The sequence below is a fragment of the Calidris pugnax genome, unplaced genomic scaffold (assembly GCF_001431845.1).
Source record: "Calidris pugnax isolate Ruff unplaced genomic scaffold, ASM143184v1 scaffold20, whole genome shotgun sequence".
NCBI classification, from domain to species: Eukaryota; Metazoa; Chordata; class Aves; order Charadriiformes; family Scolopacidae; genus Calidris; species Calidris pugnax.
In genome coordinates, this window is record NW_015094510.1 from 10,492,039 (window position 1) to 10,509,666 (window position 17,628).

A 17,628-nucleotide genomic window follows, 5' to 3' on the forward strand; every position below is an offset into this window, starting at 1 on the left:
CTTGGTGTCATCTGCGAACTTACTGAGGGTGCACTCGATCCCCTCATCTGGGTAAAGGTAACAGAAGGGCATGTGGAAAGCTTAACTGTAATTGAATTAGTTAGTTTCTATAGAAAATAATATTGTTTTAAAATATAACTTGAATACAACAACTGAAATTTAGCTTCAGCTTGAAGGCACCCAAATATAGGGGCCTAAAAACAGGTGTATACGTGTTAAATTCTCTAAATTTCTATTGTCATTATACTTAATGAAGACTCAGTTCAGCTGAAATGAGTGACACACATGGCGCTCTAGTTTTGCACATTGAATACCCTTGCTCTTGTACATGATCTAGAAATTCCTGTCTGGTCTTCATCTATGCCACAAACATAGGTCTTCTATAGGTCCTCTGTCGTATCTGCAAGTCCCTGAAGATGTCTCAGACATGATAAGTTACCTGAAATGGCACTTCTTGCCTATGTGAGGGCTACTGAACTGAGAGGTAGTTAGCTGACTTCCAGATTTATATCAACAGTGAGCTGAGTAGATGCATGGGCTTCCTTTACTGTCTTGACTATATAATGAACTGTCCTTGGAGTTTTGATATTTAATCCACATGTAGGAAGAAAAATTTAGATCTCTAAATCTGGAGTTAAATCCAACCAGTTTGCTTGAAATGTAGTTCACACTCAAAGCAGAAGACACAAACTGAAGGTTTTTGAACTGTAGCATGGGAAACAAACAAGTAAATTAAAGCGTGCCACTAAATGACAAACTCGCTCCAGTTAGCTCTTAATTTCATTAATTTTTAAGCACAATGAAAAATGTGAAAGCAGAGTTTTTGACACACATTTCCTTGATTTTGTATAATGTGAACACAGTGAAAATAAAGGAATGATAAAGCAGATTCTTTTCAAACAGGTTTTTCATCATAGAACAGTATGTGATAGTTTAATCAGACTCTTAAAGTGAAAAAGTGGAACTGCTTTTCATGTTGGTAACCCGTAGAGTACATTAACAAGAAGAATAGTGATTTTAGTGCAGTGGGTGTTCCTTGTATAGAACTCCAGCTGCTGTGAAAGCTTAAGTCAGAAAAGCTATCCTGAAACTGGATTGCTTGATGACAGACTGTCAGAATGTATTAAAGTTCTTAAGATAACAAGAAATACTATGTGATAGGTAAAATTGCCTTGTGTTTTTAACTTACTGTGGCATTTTGAATGTTGTGATAGGAGATGCCTAATATCACTGTGATGTGCATGATTCTGAAAACTGAGTTATTAATTGCAGTACTGACATTCTGTATCATGGGCAAGCTAGTTTTCTTCTCTTAGTTTTCCAGATATTATTCTTATTGTTCTTGGATTAGCCCAACATTAGTCAAAAGTAATATAAGCTCTCAGTTTTTTTCAGAGCCAATTAAGAGATTAGCATCATAATAAGTACCCAGTAACCACCTACATCATCTGTTTTCATTTTTTCTCAAGTAGTTTTCCCTACACCTTCTAAGTTTTCCTGAATTTACTTGCATACAAACATATTGCTAAGAAATACATACTATTCTTCTTCCCCCCATATGAAATATATAATAACAGGAAAACCTGTTCTTTTGTCCAAGTCTTACTCGCTACGCTGGCTACAGGCCAGGATTCTGTTGGCTTTCTTGGCAACCTGGGCACACTGCTGGCTCATGTTCAGCCGACAGTCGACCAACACCCCCAGGTCTTTTTCTGCTGGGCAGCTCTCCAGCCATTCTTCCAGCAGCCTGTAGTGCTGCATAGGGTTATTGTGACCTAAGTGCAGGACCCGGCACTTGGCCTTATTGAAACTCATCTTACTGGTCTCAGCCCATCGATCCAGCTTGTCCAGATCCCTCTGCAAAGCCTGTCTACCCTCCAACAGGTTGACACTGCCACCCAGCTTGGTGTCATCTGCGAACTTACTGAGGGTGCACTCGATCCCCTCATCTGGGTAAAGGTAACAGAAGGGCATGTGGAAAGCTTAACTGTAATTGAATTAGTTAGTTTCTATAGAAAATAATATTGTTTTAAAATATAACTTGAATACAACAACTGAAATTTAGCTTCAGCTTGAAGGCACCCAAATATAGGGGCCTAAAAACAGGTGTATACGTGTTAAATTCTCTAAATTTCTATTGTCATTATACTTAATGAAGACTCAGTTCAGCTGAAATGAGTGACACACATGGCGCTCTAGTTTTGCACATTGAATACCCTTGCTCTTGTACATGATCTAGAAATTCCTGTCTGGTCTTCATCTATGCCACAAACATAGGTCTTCTATAGGTCCTCTGTCGTATCTGCAAGTCCCTGAAGATGTCTCAGACATGATAAGTTACCTGAAATGGCACTTCTTGCCTATGTGAGGGCTACTGAACTGAGAGGTAGTTAGCTGACTTCCAGATTTATATCAACAGTGAGCTGAGTAGATGCATGGGCTTCCTTTACTGTCTTGACTATATAATGAACTGTCCTTGGAGTTTTGATATTTAATCCACATGTAGGAAGAAAAATTTAGATCTCTAAATCTGGAGTTAAATCCAACCAGTTTGCTTGAAATGTAGTTCACACTCAAAGCAGAAGACACAAACTGAAGGTTTTTGAACTGTAGCATGGGAAACAAACAAGTAAATTAAAGCGTGCCACTAAATGACAAACTCGCTCCAGTTAGCTCTTAATTTCATTAATTTTTAAGCACAATGAAAAATGTGAAAGCAGAGTTTTTGACACACATTTCCTTGATTTTGTATAATGTGAACACAGTGAAAATAAAGGAATGATAAAGCAGATTCTTTTCAAACAGGTTTTTCATCATAGAACAGTATGTGATAGTTTAATCAGACTCTTAAAGTGAAAAAGTGGAACTGCTTTTCATGTTGGTAACCCGTAGAGTACATTAACAAGAAGAATAGTGATTTTAGTGCAGTGGGTGTTCCTTGTATAGAACTCCAGCTGCTGTGAAAGCTTAAGTCAGAAAAGCTATCCTGAAACTGGATTGCTTGATGACAGACTGTCAGAATGTATTAAAGTTCTTAAGATAACAAGAAATACTATGTGATAGGTAAAATTGCCTTGTGTTTTTAACTTACTGTGGCATTTTGAATGTTGTGATAGGAGATGCCTAATATCACTGTGATGTGCATGATTCTGAAAACTGAGTTATTAATTGCAGTACTGACATTCTGTATCATGGGCAAGCTAGTTTTCTTCTCTTAGTTTTCCAGATATTATTCTTATTGTTCTTGGATTAGCCCAACATTAGTCAAAAGTAATATAAGCTCTCAGTTTTTTTCAGAGCCAATTAAGAGATTAGCATCATAATAAGTACCCAGTAACCACCTACATCATCTGTTTTCATTTTTTCTCAAGTAGTTTTCCCTACACCTTCTAAGTTTTCCTGAATTTACTTGCATACAAACATATTGCTAAGAAATACATACTATTCTTCTTCCCCCCATATGAAATATATAATAACAGGAAAACCTGTTCTTTTGTGGAAAAGTTCACTTGTTTAAAAAGTTTACTTTAAAATTTGTCAGGCTGAAGAGGCTGCCCCAAGGGTAACCTTAATTAAAGCCAACAGAGAGGAAAAAATAAGCCGTGAAAAATGCTTAGCTGATACTCATAGAACTTCAAGTTAATATCAGAAATAATAAGGGTAGGTAACTTTAAGGATAATTTCTTGAGCGTTTTATTACTCCATCCACCACATACTCCACCTTTCTGTACACTTTTTTCAGAATTCTGGTTTAGATAGATAGCTTGCTTTGTTTCTAAGCTTCCTTGCTGTCCTTCAGATATAGGCACTTCCTTCATTTGTTCTGTAGCCCCATGATAACTGCAAACCTATTTCTACAATAATAAAGTATCTCAGTCAGAAAAGTTGACCCTCAGAGTATGAGTTGAATCTAAAGTATAGTTATTTACTATATTAGTAAATGCAGAGAACTAGGGAGAAAATGGTTTAAACATCATTAATCGGTTAAATTACTTCCTGGCTCTATTTTGGGTGGCTCTGTTTTCTTCTAAGAATGCTGCTGCTGCTTACCAGTAAGATGCAAGACATCCTGTACCCCTTCATCACAGGAAAGTTCGCTTCACAGCCTGTTTTTACCTTGCAATCTAGATATTGTTAGGTTTGCCATACAGTCAGGGAAGAGAGACAGGAGTACACAGGAGTGGATGTGCTCCTGTATTTATTAGGCAATTTCTAGGGCGGGGAAATTTTTTTCTGTCTTTGGGATAACCTAAAGGGTACAGCATAAATTCTGAAGCAACTCATTAAAAAGTTTAAAATACAGTAGAATGAGTTTGGGCTACGTTGACTCAATCTGACTACTAATCAGCCCCTTGTCTTGAGTTTAATCATACTGTAGTTAGAAACATTAACTCTCTGCATCGAAACTGTCAACCTGATCTCAAACTCTGTGGGGTTCTGGTTTTGGTTTCTTCTGTTTGGTTTTCTTTGAGGGGGAAGTATTGTTGCTTTGGTTTTGGGGTCACTTTTGTGGTTTTGGGTTGGTTTAGATGCTTTGGTTTTTAATATACCCAGAAAACTATGATGGCTGGGAGTTTGGATTGAGATTTACATTAGAACACTAACAGTTGGATCTCAATGAATGTCTTTATGACCATCCATAAAATACCTATTAGAACTGGCATCATCTTAATAATAATTTCCTTTTACTAAGAGAAAATTACAATATGGTCAGTGTAGATAACTAGGCAGCTTTACTAACCTTTATCTACTTAAGTTCATTTACCTGAAGAGTTGTTCTTCCACCGCGTCCTCCCCCAATCCTTCCATTCCTGCCTTCTTTCTATCCTGCTTTCTTCCCCTCCTGCCCTCCTCGCTATAATAGCAATCTATTATGCAAGTTTTAAAATAATGAATCATAATTATGATGTCATGCCATCTAGCTCACCAAGAGATTCACCAAGAAGAGATTAACATTTGAATATAATCCACTTTTGGTATGGGCTTAAAGCAATTTATGCAGGTAGCTGGATTGCTCTAAGTAGACAACCCCTTTCAGATAAAAGCAAAAATTACAAGCTTAGTGCACTCTGAAAGAAAAATATATCTTTGCTTATTACTTAAAAGACTACACTTTTTGTCTTTTTTTTTATTATTTTTGTAGTGTCCCTTGCTTTTCAGTAGTGATAAGTAGGAAAGCAACCTGGACTTCTAGAGAAAAAAAAATAAAATAAAAAGCTGCTTGCTCAGGACAAACAAAAAGGAAAATCCCGACATAACTTTTTATTACATTTCCCATTTTATATATGTCCTCTACTTTTTTTCCAACTTTTTAAAAAATATTTTTTAAGCTGTATATGATGAACTCTGGTGTGGTGATATATTATCTCACTCAAGCAGCAAGAATCAATCAGGAAAAGCCCTATGCTGGTTTACTTTAGCCTCAATTGATAAAAGAAATACATCCCTATAAAAAAACCCGGCACTTTTGTATCAATGTTTACATGAGATTTACTCTTTCATGTATTAATTCATTTCACTTTTTAATTGTGTGAAATTTAATTGTTAAGTGAATTAATTAATTTCACTCTTTCATGTATTAATTAAATCTACCTAATACAGGGATCCTAATGCACCCTCTTCTTTATGAAACAGAAATGTATTAGGCAAATAAAGAAAATCTTTATTAACAAAAATATCAGAATCAATCTACCACTGTTTTGGAATTTGTTTTTTAGAACATAAAGTTTGTCCATATAATTTTAAGTCCAAAGGAAAAATCACAGATTCTTGTTCAAATTATTTTCTGAACTGAAGCTATTATCATTGTTCACAGTTTCAGTGACAGGATTGCTCCAATAGCTTTTCAGGGTAGAGGGGTGAAAAAACAGGGCATCACCAAACAGTGATCAGCTCCTGCAAGCGTAAGAATTGATGGTGCAGAAAAGGTTGTATCCAGCAGCAGTGGAAACAGCTGCTGCCTGCTTGGGTTAAGGGATTCTTTGCAAATATGACAAGGACAGCCTCCATTTACTACAATTAAATGTTCCAGTCTGGCCCTAATAAAACCCATGATTCAGACCAATAAGCATTTTTAAAATTCAAAGACATACAATTACAATTAGACTGTTAATAATTTTGGAACCTCTTTCAGAATTTCATGCTGCAGCTCAAATAGTAACAACCCACAAGAGTAATTATTGAGACTTCAGTCTCAGAGATTTTGTAAAACTACTGCAGGGAAAGCCAATGGACTTTTGCATTCTCCACATGTGCCTGAGAAAACTTTGCAATGCATACCTACAACTTCCACATATAAACACACATGCCAAGCATGTTGTGGCTTATTTTAGGAAATTTTATACAGTAGTTCTTATACGTGCAAATATATTATTGAATGATGTAGATTATGTACAACTCAGACACATGTTCAAGGCTTTATGGAATCAGACATGATTTATCTTCTCAGGCAAAGGAGAAAAAAAAAAAAAGCAACTATGTGCTTTATCTAAGAAAAGGAAAAAAAAAATAGTCTGATTTGTCCTCAATTAGTCTTATTCATTACTACGAGACATAAAAAAGTATTTATGAACCATTCTATGATTCTACGATATAAAAGCACAGACTACTGAGAGAGAAACTGATCTCTTCCACAGGAGCCACTGTATGAAAAACAGAAGCAAGCATCTGAAATAGGCAATTATCTAGGGAATTTGAAAGGTAAATGAGGGGTTTTTTGGTTCCTCTAAGTTATCTGAAATATAAATAATTTCTATACTTGTTTATGGTGAAGCACAGTGGAACTAAAAAGGACAAGCACAGGTGAGGAGTCATTACTGAGGCCTCTATGTAAGAAACCTGGCATTAATTTCCTGAGGAATCCTGGAAAGTCACATTGAAAGAGGAAAGTATCTATTAGATCTTTGGTTTATTTTGTTGTTGTTGTTTTGTTATTGTAAGCCAAAAATCATATAGCTTGGCTGTTTGCCTAAACTGTATCAATAAACCATGATGTGCATACGGCAGCATTTGCAAACATTGCAGTTACGTGGGGGTTTGTTGTTGTTGATGTTTTTCTTTTTGTGAGAAAACTGGGAGCGATATCCCTGAGTGTTTTTGTGTCTGCTGTATATTCTTCTCATGCTTAAAAAGAGAAAGGACAGAGGTAAATAGCACTCAGTAATATAGAGAATCTAAACTTTTCTCTGTGATGCTTACCCCTCCAAGCACATTCTCATGTCAGTGCCCTACACCATCAAATTTCATGAATGTTTGCATTGCCTAGGCTTAAATAACAGAGTGAGTAATGGTTTGCTAAATAATATACTTCCTTCTCTAATGAACGAGTTAAATAGGCCCACTATTATTTAACTATATCAGCTTTTCATCCACAGTTCAGCCATTTTCCCTGTACATTGAACATGACTGACTGAAGTGGCATACCAAACTGTCCTATTTCCTTGAGTTCCGTTATCTTTTTAATCTGTTTCTCCTTTTTATGATCATTCCTGATACTGTTATAATAATTTTAATATATGGCTAGTATTTTTATCCCAGCAATAATAAAGGAAAGGAGACCAGGATGTTCTATTATTTTTTCTTCTCTCCCACCTTTCCATTTTACTTTGGATTATGCAGAAAGCTGTCATTACATTAAACTCAATCATCACCTACTGAATAATCATGTGCAATAAAACAAGATCATTTACACCAAATGAAAGAAATAGAAGAAATCCCAGCCCAGCCAAATCTGAACAGAAATGAAACCTGCATTACCTAATGGATCCCAGAACTGTGTTAGGAGTACTGAGAATTCTTCCCCTCATGGCTCAGCAGGATCTCAAAAATTCAAAATGCAGCCACAATGAGACATGACCATCAGAAAATCAGGAGTCTTGAATAGTGTCTTCTCTTTAGTTCCTTAAATTAAAACAATTAAAATAATGGCAAGGCCATTCTCATGTCCAAGAAACTGTCTTTAATCTTCTGTTTACAAGCTGTATGGCATTAGGTTAATCTCAGTTCATTGTTTGTTTCTTCCACTTACTTATTTTGGATTATGAGCTATTTTAAGCAAGGCCTTGTTTTTGCAAACAGATTCCTAACATGCTGACACCTCTAGATATTACAGAACTAGTATTATTAATGCTACACAAAAAGAACACAAAAACAACACCACACAAATTGTACATAGTTGTACCAAATTCCCTATAAATTATCTTGAAATATGGTGTAATAATGTTGACAGGCCTGAGCACTGACAGATTGGCAAGAAATATAGGCTACAGATAACTAAGAAATAGTATAGTTATAAGATAGAAAATGCTATGGAGAATAGGAGCTTTATGAATTTTCAGTGATTGCTCTTCATGAAGTGTATGCTAGGAAATCATACATAGTAATATGACAAACAAGCAAAGCCTAAAAAAACCTAAATACAAGACAAGAGCTTCCTTGTGAACTTTCCCATTTGATGGAAATGTTTGGCTGAAAATTCAAGAATGACCTGATTTATGAACAGCTACAGCAGGAACTGCAGAAAAACTGAAGCATGGATAATATAAACACCACTATCAGTTTTAAATATGGTAAAGGATTTTGATCTCATTACAGGGATCCAAGACTATTTAATATAGAAGAAATTAACTCCATCATCAGATTGTGGGTCTTTCCAAAGAGTTTTCGGAAGCTACCTCTAAAACATAATGAAGTAACAAAATCCATGCGTTCACTTCTACATTAGTAATTATGCAGTGTCTGTACCATCCGTCTCAAAATCATAGAATCACAGAACAGTTTGGGTTGGAAGTGACCTTAAAAATCATCTAGTTCCAACCCCCCTGCCATGGGCAGGGACATCTCCCACTAGACCAAGTTGCTCAAAGCCCCATCCAACCTGACCGTGAACACTTCCAGGGATAGGGAATCCACATCTTCCCTGGGCAACCTGTTCCAGTGTCTCACCACCCTCACAGTAAAGAATTTCTTCCTGCTATCTAACCGAAATCTCCTCTCTTGCAGCTTAAAACCATTCCCCCTCAGACTATTGTTACATTTCCTCATAAAGAGTACCTCCCCATCTTTCCTGTAAACCCCCTTTAGATACTGGAAGGCTGCTATAAGGTCTCCCTGGAGCCTTCTCTTCTCGAGGCTGAACAACCCCAACTCCCTCAGCCTGTCTTCACATCTTTGTGGTACCCCGCTGGACCTGTTAAAACAGGTCCATGTCCTTCCTGTGTTGAGGACTCCAAAGATGGATTCTGCACTCCAGGTGAGGTCTCACCAGAGCAGAGCAGAGGGGCAGAATCACCTCCCTGGACCTGCTGGCCACCCTTCTTTTAATGCAGCACAGGATGAGGTTGGCTTTATGGGCTGCAAGCCCACATTGCCAGCGCATGTTGAGCTTCTCATCCACCAACATCCCCAAGTCCTTCTCCTCAGGGTTGCTCTCGATCCATTCTTCACCCACCCTGTATTTGTACCTGGGATTGCTTTGGCCCACATGCGGGACCTTTTACTTGGTCTTGTTGAACTTCATGAGGTTCGCACAGGCCCATCTCTCAAGCCTGTCCATGTCCCTCTGGAGGGCATCACTTCTCTCCAGCATGCTGACTGCACCACACAGCTTGGTGTCATCGAGAAACTGCTTGAGGGTGCACTCAATCCCACTGTTCATGTCACCAACAAAGATGTTAAACGACACTGGTCCCGGTACCGGCTGCTAAATGGAAAAAGAAAACATCGCAACAATAATAATTATAGTTATTCCAAATGTATATTTTAATAAAACTGTCTCCCTGTTTTTTATCTCATATACACATATCCTTGAAGTACTTAATGCGGTAAATAGGTCTGATGATGTTCATTAATGTTACATAAAACTCAGAAAGGCCAGATCTCCTGAATAAGGACTTACTAACTTCTATGAATCCTGAGCAGTCTAACTTCCTATGGGCAAAATGCATGAGGGTGTCCTAGTAGGCTTTACCTACATACATTTGAAAAAAAAAAAAATTAAATTCACTTTATATAATTGGAATTGGGAGCTATTATTATCATGTAATGTTATATGACCCATTGTTTTGAAACTTTTCTTGGTGGTGTTTTTTTTATTCATAACACTGAGTTTCCTTTAATAACTTAAAACCGATTTTTGAATGGTGTTATGACTGATCAACTGCAGCACAGTATCTATAGGATCTGTCATTGAAAATATTCCCACAGAAAATATCTCCCACTGAGTCTGCAGCTGGGTAATTAATGAATATGTGCTAGAAAGGGCTATTGAAGAGTCAGCTTGACAATAGATTGCCTCTCAATGTAATCTTTCTCCTTTTTTCTCTCAAGTTATATTTTTGTAGGGATTTGGGTTTTTTTGTTATAGGAGAAATTGTTTCTGGAAAACTTGAATAATGTTTTTTTTTGCTATCTCAAAATATAAAACAAAAAACCCCAACACAAAGATTCTCTCTAATTAATAAAATATAAAGGGTATTCATAGAGGGTCTGTCCAAGAAGATAAACCTTAAGTATTTTGTGGATTCCTTGTGACTGTTACAGACTTACCAAGAAGAGTTTAGTTTCATCCACCCACCACCTTTCTCAGGATGGTAATGAATGTTTAGATTAGTTTATAATTTAGATTAGTATCTATCCTAAACTCCCTAACAAATTATTCACTGGCACCAGTCACCTCAGCAGGTCAAAGTTAACTTTTAATTCATCTAAGTGAATGCTTATTCACTTCAGAATCTGAGAGGACAATATCAACTACACAGCAGCTTTTGTAGAGCATGGTACTATTTAGTCAGAATAAAAACAGTTCAGAGGAACACCCTTTCAAAACAAGTAAACTATTAAAGTAGAGACTATTTTCATGGGAAGAAATTTCTGCAGGCTTCTCTCCTGTTTTAGATATTTGTGTTGCATTTCCCCTAATTTAATCCTTGTAAACCACTGAAAAGAATTATGGATTAGGAGCACAGTTAATGTAGAAGGACACATAAAACCTTGAAACATAGTCAGGGCTAGGGATATTTCTAAATCAGAACCTTCATTTCACCTTCAGTGATTTTGTTTCTCTTAGTCACTACTGTGAAAAGAATGCGTCATGCTATTTGAAAAAGGAAAGAGTAATCCTGGTCCAACCAAAGCCTACATGGTCCACAGTTCATCATGAGCTTGTTCAGGTCTGTATGATCCAGTGGGAGCTGTATGAGTACTACCCAAAATAAGGTGATTCAGAATCAGAATGAGATTTTCTTATGGTTTTTCAATTGGTTTTCATTCATAGCTCAGGTTTGAAATTAGCAGTCTTCTATCCACGAATAACATTGGGCCTCCTTACAAGTAGTTCTGTGTGGTTTGTCTCATTAGAAGACAACTAAGGTTATAAAGGCCTCTGTGCTGTCATAAGGTCCTTAGTATGAAAAATCCCTTTCACTTCAAAATTGTACGTGCTGCATAGCAAGCTCACTGAAGCTTGGACAGTAAAGTCAGGTATTGTCTTCATTGCCTGCAGTAACACAGCCTTTTACTGGAGACCTACTGCCATATATCAGATTAGCTGTAATATTAACAGTGAAGTAAGAAGAAACAGTATTTTTATTTTGCCCACAGCAGGATCAGTCTGCTGCAGTCAACAGTCTTCAGTAAGAAGAAGAGATGTCTACATGGATATATACAAAACAGTCTGTATAGCAATTTCATGTTTATATATTTCACTTATTAAGAGCTCTAAACATAAAACACTTCTGTTTAATGATCATCTGGTGTATCTGAATAGTTTTACAAATTTGAATTTCATGTTATTGTTCTCCATGCAACCTGTATACTCTGTGTCTTCTCAGCTGATTAAAAAAATCACCAAACTGTAAAGTGATGTAGCCCTCCATTGTTCAAAAATCCCTTTTGGATTGTCCTCTTGGCAGCCTGAAATTTATGAAAAAAATATTTCCCTTAGAGTTTCTGGTATAATCTCTAGCAGCAAAATTTTCATCCGAAATACAAATGGATGATGTTGGTTCTTGGTGCAAATGTTGTTTCTGCAATTTCATTTTACTACTGTTATGATTTTCATAAATAGATAGTGCATAGGTTTATGATGCCTTAAACTGTAGGAAATGAACTGTCAGTTCTCTAACAACCAAATCTGAACATTCTAGGGGAAATTACTTGCATGTACTACAATATTCAGGCCACAAATATTTATCTGTTGATTGTTCTGGCAGAAGCTTGCACTGGTTCTTACTTTTTTGATGTCCCAAGTTCTCACAAAATATTTACGATAAAAACTCTCTAGTCATTTCACCCAAAATTTAAGAATTACCATCATCTTAATTATCCATAAAGGTGAGGATCACTGTATTATCCTTAGATATTTTGTGAGTTTTATAGTTTGGAAGTCTGAAGTGGAGAAGTTTGTTACCTCTTGCATACCTCCATGACTTCAACACTTGTACTTTTTTTTTCCGTGCACATTTGGAAATATTTTTCATAGTCATTATCTTTAGTATTATGTTTCAACCATGGTGTCACCAAGAACAGATGGCTCCATTCTCTTTGCACGCTGCCTTTAAAATAGTTGTGAGAAAGGTTTATGATCTCTGGAAAAGGGACCTGGCAGGCAAGGAGAAATACCAGGAAGCGGTGAAGATATGCAGGGGGAAAATTAGAAGGGCCAAGGCTCAAGCTGAGCTCATTTTGGCCACTAAAGTTAACAATAACAAAAAGGGGTTTTTTGGTATGTAAACAGTAAAAGGAAGATTAGGGATAATGTGGGCCCAGTGATGAATGAGGTGGGCACCCTAGTAGTGGAAGACACGGAGAAAGCAGAGTTGCTGAATGCCTTCTTTTCTTCAGTCTTCACTGCTATGGCTGCCCCTCATGAATCTCTGGCTTTGGAGGAAAGGGGGACAGTATGGAGAGAGGAAGTTTTTCTTCCAGTAGAGGAGGACCATGTTCGGGACCACTTGGCCAAACTGGTCATTCATAAGTCCATGGGCCCTGATGGGATGCACTCACGAGTGCTGAGAGAGCTGGCAGATGTTATCGCTGGGCCACTCTCTATCATCTTTGAAAGGTCATGGAGAACAGGAGAGGTGCCTGAAGACTGGAGGAAGGTCAACATCACTCCAATCTTCAAAAAGAGCAAGAAGGAGGACCCTGGGAACTACAGACCTGTTAGTCTCACTTCCGTCCCTGGAAAGGTAATGGAGAGACTGATTCTAGATGTCATCTCACACAAGTTGAAGAACGGGGGGGTTATTGAAAGTGGGCAACATGGGTTTACCAAGGGTAAATCATGTTTGACCAATCTGATAGCCTTCTGTGATGCTATAACTGGTTGGTTGGATGAGGGGAGGGCAGCAGATGTCATCTACCTTGACTTCAGCAAGGCTTTTGACACTGTCTCCTATAACATCCTCATTGGGAAACTAAGGAAGTGTGGGCTGGATGAGGGGACAGTGAGGTGGATTGAGAACTGGCTGTGTTACAGGACCCAAAGGGTAATGATTAATGGAGCAGGTTCAAGCCGGAGGCCTGTAACCAGTGGTGCCCCCCAGAGGTCAATACTTGGTCCAGTCCTGTTCAACATGTTCATCAGTGACCTGGACGAGGGGACAGAGTGTATCCTCAGCAAGTTTGCTGATGATACCAAGCTGGGAGGGGTAGCTGACACTCCGGAGGGCTGTGCTGCCATCCAGTGAGACCTGGACAAGCTGGAGAGCTGGGCAAGGAAGAAACTCATGAGGTTCAACAGGGAAAAGTGTAGGGTCCTGCACCTGGGGAAGAAGAATGTCAGGCACCAATACAGGTTAGGGGTGGACCCGCTGGAGGCAAGTTCCGAAGAGAAAGATCTGGTGGTTCTGGTAGACAGCAAAATGACAATGAGCAAGCAGAGTGCTCTTGTGGCCAGGAAGGCCAATGGAATCCTGGACTGCATAGGGAAGACCATGGCTAGTATGTTGAGGGAAGTCATTCTCCCCCTCTACTCTGCACTGGTGAGGCCACAACTGGAATCCTGCGTCCAGTTCTGGGCTCCCCAATTCAAGAGAGACAGGGAACTACTGGAGAGAGGCAAACATAGGGCAACAAAGATGATTAAGGGATTGGAGCACCTCCCTTACGAGGAAAGGCTCAAGGAGCTGGGACTCTTTAGCCTGGACAAGTGAAGACTGAGGGGAAACCTTATTCATGTTTATAAGTATCTAAAGGGTGAGCTGAAGGATGTTGGAGCCGGACCCTTTTCAGTGGTTTCCAGCGATAGGACAAGGGGCAACGGGCTCAAGTTGGAACATAGGAAGTTCCACTCAAAAATGAGGAAGAACTTCTTTAGGGTGAGGGTGACAGAGCCCTGGAACAGGCTGCCCAGGGAGGTCATGGAGTCCCCTTCTCTGGAGATTTTCAAGACCCGCCTGGATGCAGTCCTGAGTAATGTGCTCTAGGCAATCCTGCTTCAGCAGGGGAGTTGGACTAGATGATCTCTATGGTCCCTTCCAACTCTAAAAATTCAGTGAAATTCAGTGAAAGATTTAGATTGTCCCTTACTCTTCTCGTCAGTAGACTAAACAAGTTTATCTCCTTTATTCTCTCTTTACGGGGCATGTAGCGTGCCTTCACCATGTTGATAGCAGTTTTTGAATCTTTTCCCCATCCTTCTTCAAGTGGATTAACCCAAAAGAATGCAGTAGTCTAAATGTGGTCTCCATAGCACCATGTAGAGGAGAATGATAATTTCCCCTTTTCTACCATACATTCCTGTTAAAGTAGTCAAGTATACAGCTTCTTTTATTTACTCTGAAAACACATTGTTGGTTCATCCTTAAGGTGGTACCCGTCCATAACTTCTAAGCCTCTTTCAGCATGGAGAAATCAAATATTCACAACAGATTTTTTTTGGCAATTCAGAATACAAAACATTTAGGGGTTTTTCAACATGACACATATAAAATGCAGACCAGGGGACAGGAATATTGGACAGCAGTGATACACAGGGTGGCTGAGGTTGGAAAGCACGTCTGGAAGGTGTCTACTCCAAGCTCCCTGTTCAAAGCAGCCAGAGCAGGTTCCTCAGTACCACCTCCAGTCAGATTTTGAATATTTCCATGGATCCACAGGCTTTCTGGCTGTTCCAGTGTTGGCCCCTCACAGTATTTTTGTTTCCTTTTTAAGTGTGATTTTTTCTGTATTTCAGTTAGTGCTCATTACCTCTCATCCTGTCACTGGATGTAAATGAGAAGAACATCTTCTTTAGAGTCTCCCCTCAGGTATTCATCCTCATTGATAAGATCCCCCTGAGCCTTCCCTTCTTCATGCTGAACAGTCCCAGCTCTCTCAGGCTCCCCTTATATGACAAATGCCCTATTCATCTCTCTGACCTTTTCCTGGGCTTGCTCCAGTATGTCCATACCTCTTTTGTGCTGTAGATCCCAGCACTGGATCCAGCACTCCAGGTGTGTCTCACCAGTGCTGGAGAAGAAGGGAAGGATCACCTCATCAGACTTGCAGGCAACAATCTTTCTGATGTGGTCTATGTTGTTGTGGGCCGCCTTTGCTGCAAACGTGCATTGCTGGCTCATGATAATCTTGTTGTCCATCTCCAGGCCCTTCTCTGCAGAGCTCCTTTTTAGCTGGTCAGACCCAAGTCCATACAGTTGAATGGAGTTATTCCTCCCCAGATGCAGGACTTGGTATTTCCCTTCTTTGAACTGCATAAGGTCCCTGTTGGACTATGTCTCCAAACTTTGAAGCTCCTCTGAATGGCAGCACAAGTTTCCGGTATATCAGCACTCCTCTGAGTTTCAGATTACCTGAAAACCCAATGAGAGTACACTCTTACCCATCATCTTGTCCACTACTGAAGAGGTTACACAGTACTAGCCCCAGTATTGACACCCAGGCTTCCAATTAGACTTCATGCCACTGATCACCACACTCTTGGCCTAGCCATTCAGCCAGTTTTCAGTCCACCTCATTGTCTATTTATCCAGCCCATAAAGTAATAACTTTGCATGAGGATCTTATGGGAGGCTGTGTCAAAGACTTATGTTAAAAGCTGTTTTTATTGTGTTTAAGTAAAATTTATTCCAGAACCTGTATTACTTTGTGTTCTCTGTAATATATCAAGTGGCCTGTGGGCAATCCATTGATTAGATATTCATCCGACATACAGATCACAAAGCCTGATTATTCTAACTCTCTGCTGTATATCAGCATTAGAAATGATTTATAATTATGATTCCTATCTAGGAGAAAGCAGAGTGTCCCTTGATTGACAAGCTCTGTTCTTAGATCTGTTTGTGTTTCAGACATATTACAGACATGCTAATTCCAGAAAATGTCTGCTGTGAATGTGTTTTTATTATCTGTAAAGAGAGTTACAATGATAGTAAGCAGGTGGAATTTTTAACAATTATAAAGATGGTTATGCATCCTTTTTTTTTAACTTTAGTGTATCTCTTTTAACTCTATCCCATTTATCATATAAAATCCTCAGTGATACTATGTTTCTTCTGATGGTGTTCATGAGAGATAGTCCATTAAATGAAAGAACTCTAAACACTGGTGCAATGTACTGTACTTCTAATATGACATTTCAGCCATTTGATGAATTCTTAATAAGTGCTCTTCAAGGTCAAGCAGATACGGACAGATCTGGAAATCTTCAGCTGGTTGCATATAACACATCAAAAGCTCTCCCTGGTAGAGGGGGCAGAAGCTGTTATCCAGCAACACCTATCATGTGTCATTAGGTCCTCATGCAATGAAGTTATGCCCTGGAAATATACGGGAAACACAAGCCAGATCAACTTCCAAAATTCTATGTACATTAACAATTACCTAAGGCTAATAATATTACCACAAATAGAATGAAAAAATTAGGTCAATTTTTTTTTTTTTACTTTTTATTTCAACTGGACATGAATGTTTATATATAACACACTAGTTACTCTTCCAGCAAGAAGTCTCCTTGAAAAAATCTGTGTACCAATCACTATTCTCCGTGGTGCACCCACATTGAAAAGTATCTATTCTGGAGAAAGAGAAGTTTCAGATTCTTTTGCTTTCTACCTTTTTTTCAAACTATGTATGACTCATAACAATACTTATCCTCTAAACACAAGCCACTTCCCTAACCCTTGTATTGTTTTTGGAAAGAGATTAATGTCTTTGTATTCCTTCCATTGCAGAGTCCTTAGGTTTTACACAAAGTTTTGTTCCTCTGGAATAGAAGGCACTTTCAGATCAGGAGATATTTTTGTTATTGTATTTGCTTTTTAACAGAATCTAGTATTATCTATAATAAGACTTCCATAATAAACATTACAGGAGATGATGTCAGCATGTTCACTTCCCCATTCCCCATTTTGACGTACAGAGTGGAACTAGTTGTCTTGGTTTTGGACTTACATATGCAACCTAATGAAAACTACAAGGTCAGTTATGGACACTTTTCATAGCTTCATACACAATTCTGTGCAGGATAAAACTATCTGAACCATATGCAAAGTATGCCATTAGTTCCTCTCAAGGTTGCATTCAAACTCATCAAAAATTAGCCATTTTTATTTACAGCCCAATCTTGCTTTCATTTTCAAGGTCACTGATATCTTCTTTTGATGGTATATTAGAAATCCTTCAGCAGAT